This window comes from Meleagris gallopavo, chromosome 4, assembly GCF_000146605.3.
Source record: "Meleagris gallopavo isolate NT-WF06-2002-E0010 breed Aviagen turkey brand Nicholas breeding stock chromosome 4, Turkey_5.1, whole genome shotgun sequence".
Lineage (NCBI taxonomy): Eukaryota > Metazoa > Chordata > Aves > Galliformes > Phasianidae > Meleagris > Meleagris gallopavo.
The window spans coordinates 34,462,046-34,467,229 of record NC_015014.2 but is presented as its reverse complement, the minus strand read 5'-3'; the positions used below and the strand labels follow the sequence as shown (position 1 = coordinate 34,467,229).

Genomic DNA, 5,184 nt, shown 5'->3' with positions numbered 1-5,184 from the left:
TCCCCGCTTATTGTTTTTCTAAGTGGAAAATTTCAATAATGAAAAGAAAATTTATGAAGCAGACTGACGCTATTAAATGCAGTATCTCTCATCTGCTTTCTACTACTAGTTCATTAGATTTTATTGCTAGAATCAATTTGTTAATCTATTTGCTTTAGTTTTCAAATCCTCATATGGAAGATTTGTTTTGATCTTAGAATCCAAATAATCTGGTAAACCCAGTTGTGGTTTTTTTTTATATAAGACTAACTTCCTGTAGGAACATGGTCCGAAGCAGTATTTTGTGCCCTTCCTTTTCCATTAAAATCAATAAGAGTTAAGCTGTACTGGTTTAAATTTGTAGAAGATGTTCATGACCTAGTCCCAGGTATGCCAGGATATTTTTCATTTGACTGTGGAAGATAAAAATCAGAAGCTTTGCAGTCCTATCAGATGGATGTTTAAGGCAAATCACACTTCATAAAAATCTCCTGTAGCTTTTTTGCCTCCAAGAAAAACAAACAACACATAATTTAGTAATTGCACAGCACTTACGTGCACTTCCTTACAAAGCAGTGGCTGTCTACAGAAGAAAAAGGAAGATTTCCTTCAAGGAAAATTTGGTGAAAGTCTTCAGTGTTTGACAGCCCAATATTGAAACTAATGTGTAGCCAACTGTGCAATCTCCATACAGTTACAGCAGTATTGATTGAGAGGAAGGGCCATTCATGATTTAGGTTCTGTGCCTGATTGATCTTAAAATAATTGTAATCTTTGTATGCATCTGGTTCTAAGTATTTTCCTTTAATTTCTAACTCTCCCAAGTTACACTGAGTGGAACTGTTATTAAGCTAATTGACTTGCATCAAGGGAGAAGTTATCTCCTTTAAAGCTGAAAATTAGAGTGTTTGTATGAGCATCAGCAGAACCTACTGGATCTTAATGTGACCCTAAGCAAGACCAACAGCCAGCCTTTAGAACTACAGAGAAAAATACAAAAGCAGAGGCAGTCAGGCTTAAGTCTTCCGTTTCTGTCTGTCCAGCTTTCCACATCTTCATATCTAGAGGCAGTAAAAACTGCAAAGGAGGCCGTTTCCACTCAACAATTTCATCTGTTCTCTGTTCTCTCGTTCCTGTGTCAGTAAATCCTGAGAGTTCCAAGAAGAGTTTGGGGAGTTGCCATCAACTGGGGAGATGAGGGAAGTCAGTTATGCTTGGCATTTTGGTTGACTGCAAAATACAAGTATTTCTTGCCCTTCTGTCTGTTCTCCATAATCCGCCCATAGCAGCCTGAGTGGTATTTTGGGGATGACATAGACAAAGTATAAAAGCAAATGAATGGGCACCAGGAAAGGCTGAGAAACAGACAAGCAATCTAGAGATAGTTCCAACAGTAGAAGAGCAGTGGGCAAGAAGAAACCTTTGCCGTTCTTCAAATTTTCAAACGAAAAGCCACATAGAAGTGTTTTACAGCTGTCAGTGAAGTGAGCCTCCTGGGCAGGCTTGTAAATAAGGCTCTGTTTCCCAGCTAGGAAATTGCATCACAAGTATAGTCACAGTTTTTGGCGAATGCCAAATAAAACAACCAACCGTGTGCAAAAGGTGAAAATAAATTCCAGTGTTCTGACTGTCAGACCATTAATTCAGAACTACCCTAAATATGTAATTTTGTTTGATCTTCTAAATCTTCCCTGGCTCCATCACATTTATAGTGCAGATACCGCTATGTAAATCAAACTCAACTAGCTAACTTGCTTTCTTTGCAAGTGGATAGATCTGTGGCAGCTGCAAAACTAGCAATATAGCCTAGGAGCAAATAGTGGTATGCAAGCTGGAATCTTTACATTGTGGAATTGAACACAGCTTTTCTGGTAGCATACATATCTTTAAGAGACTATATTTCAACCAATTAATAATATATGTTCAAGCATAGACTATGATCTAATTTCTTATTGTATCACTTTGTGAGTCTAATGGAGTAAAGCCTGATATTCCTGAGTCTCTGAATACCTGAAACAAAGTTCTTCTGAGTAATATGGAGATGATATCTAAACTGCAGTGTACACAATGCCAAATTAATTGGAATGTAGGTGTTCTGAGAGTTAGACATACTCTTGTGGCCTGTAAATATTTGTTCAGAGCTAAAATGGCAACGATATACTAAATTGGTAATCTATCTGTTCTTGTGCCTAACACAGTTGTTGTTTTTTTTTATCACCCATATTTATTATATTATCACTTAATTAATTGTCAATCTTTATTTTTACTTCATTTTAAAGTGGCCTGCTTAACTTCATCAAAAGGCCTTTAAGGGTCCCTTCAAACTCAAAAGATTCTATGATTCTAACATCTATTGCTAGAAGCTGGGTAACTCCTTGCATGTATATATATATATATACACACATATATATATGCATATATATATGTATATTATATATATATTGTTTGGTGTAAATTGTTTGTCAAGCATTTATTGCTTTCTCTGTTCTTGATATATGTGATTTAATAACAGCAACTCAATCCCAGTTTCCGCTGCAATTTGTTGACCTAGAAGCTATTGCCTCTAATTGGGAAATGTTGTAGTAAGGAAATATGCAGCACAAAATGGGTGTTCAGAAAGATAAAGGCTGTTCCTCTTGAATGATTGTCCTTGTTTCTCTGCAGTACTAGTCAGAATCCCAAATATTATCAGGGGTAATAATGAGGAGGAGAGCAGAACAGAAATAGTAGTCTACCCTTTCATTCTGAGGAAGGAATACAGAAGTGCTGAGAAGCAGCTGAAAGGAACTGAGGATACAGCTACCTGCAAGGCTCTGTGAGAATGCAGAGTGCAGGAGAGTGCCTCTGCTGCTCTGAAGATGGGTGGGAACAAAAAAGGAGCTGTTGCCCAGAGGCCTGGTTTAGTCCCAAACCATGATTTTAAATATTTTCTGCATTCCATTTCTGTCCCCTTATGGAAGATATTAAATCCCATGGAGAGCATTCAAGCGCAACCAAGGTTATAGTTTGTTTATGAGGAACAGCTAAAAAGGGTGATACTTCTTGCACTCAGATAAAGAAAATGCTGAGATGCCCGGAAAGAAATAGCTTTAAAAGGGGAATAAAAATAATAAAATCAAATGGGGTCTTTCTAACCGAAAGATAGGCTAAAATGCTTGTTAGAGTAAATATAAATCCATTCACAGCTGCTTCTCTTTTGAAGAAGGAATAAAGAAATATATGAAGCTCTATTTATATTATATGGCATTGCCGAGGGGTGCAAGGTTATTGAACAAATAGTAGTTTTTAGTAGTCTAGCCTTCTGAGATTCCTTCAAAGGATTCCTTTTATATCTCCCAATCTGTAGTTTTAAGAGAGTAAACCTTTAGTAATGTAGTGTAGTGATTATTAGCTGTCATGGAAAAGTGATCATCCTCGTTATTTGGAATTTGCTCAAATGAAAGTTGGAATATGGTACATGATAGCATGGAACAAAGCATCATAACTCAACACAGAAGGCAAACAATGGTTACTATGTTTTGTCTGGGTTTGAAACTGCACATCTGTAAATGGAAAGGCAATTACATGAATTTCCATCATCTGTGTTGCTCTACAAAATGATAAATTGATTTTTGCTCAAATTCACGGAAAAGCAAGGAAATAGCTAGCAACTTAGCATTCCCTGCAATGGGACCCACACCAAGGTGCAAACCATTCAAATGGTACTTGGCTATCATTTTCTCCTGTAGCTGGGGAAACATAGATAAGCTTGTCCATCTCTCTGATGCCGTGGCCATATAGCTGTTGTTGTCAGGCCACCAGGAGTGCCCCAAGGACAGCAGCAGGGCCTGGTAAGGTGGCATCGCAGACTGTAAGGCACCCCCCGTAGGAGTCCATGATATATGAAGTGTTCTGTTCTCAGAGAAACGTAGCCAGAGCTGGCTCTGGGCAGCTGCTGGACTCTGCTCACCAAGGTCACCTCTTTGCAGGCCTCTGCAACCAGGACCTTGCCACATATGCCCAGTACAGTCAGCAGTCTTTTGTTGTTTTATGAAGCACAGGATTGTTGTTTGCTGATTCTGCACAGTGGCAGTGATTGTGCTGGGAGTTTGCTTGCATAGTATCAACAGGAGGAAAGAAAATTTGTTCCCATATTCTTAGAAGATAATAAGCTACCAGTATTATTTTTGATGCTACATAGAAGTAAAGGAGACCTTTCCTATCATGTAAAAAATTAGGTTGTGTATTTGGTAACACTGAATATGGCCTGCTTTGCAAGATATAGTTATGTGTGCTTTAAAACAGCATTTGATCTTCTGTCTTTTTGTCAGAAATTATTATCCCTAAATTGTTTGATATAAAAAATAACTGCATAGTGGGAAATGAGATCTCTGATATTTCTGAATTTCCTTGAAACAGTTTTGTGTGATGGAAATGACTTATTATGATGCATCCAAACAATTTTTTAGCCTCCTTTCTGATATACTTCAAATTACAATTAATTCCCTTCAGGGATAAAACAATACATATTTTCCCTGCACTAGGAATCTTTTCAAGTTCTTTGGCTTTTTCTTTCAATGCAGTGCTGAAGTGTTTGGCATGTAAGGAATTGCCAGTAGGTAAACTAACTTGATAAATGTCAGAGGTCAACTCGTGTGGAAAAGAAAGTGGTTGTCAAGAAAGGAAGTTAACCTTTCTTACAGAACCACTTTGATCGTATCCTTGTTGAGAATGACAATCCAGTGGCTGGTCTGTTCCTGCTTTAGGAACTGAAATAAAAAAGGAATCTTAAAAAGGTTGTAGATTTGGCAAAATGCTTATTATTGCCAAAAGAGAGTATTTAGGGGAGAAAAAAAGAATACAGAAATAAACACTACGAAAAAACCACACTTGCTGCTGTCTGAAATGAAAGATTATGTTCTAATGATTAATTGATATATGTCTCCTAATTTTACTTAAGTCAGGCAAAATAAATGAAATAGTCTGTTTACTTTGTTATCCAAAGAGGTGTCACCAAATTGACACTATTGATTGAACATTTCTTCCACAGTATAATTAACTTCAAGTAATACATTGCATTACAGTGAGGTGTTCAAGAAAATCAGTTCTAAAGCTTTGAAAGCTTTCTATCACAGGAAGCCAGTTATTAAAATATTATTAAAATGCTCCGAAACAGAAGAACACACTGTGGATTCAAATGTTTCATTTCCTTCTTTTTCCTTTTTA

At 37.1% G+C, this 5,184-nt stretch overlaps 1 protein-coding gene across 4 annotated transcripts in view; it reads left to right on the top strand.

The window, feature by feature from the left end:
• Positions 1–5,184, top strand: part of LOC100539813 (N-deacetylase and N-sulfotransferase 3) — a 70,794-nt gene that overhangs the window by 46,288 nt on the left and 19,322 nt on the right. The gene's annotated exons all lie outside the window — the stretch shown is intronic.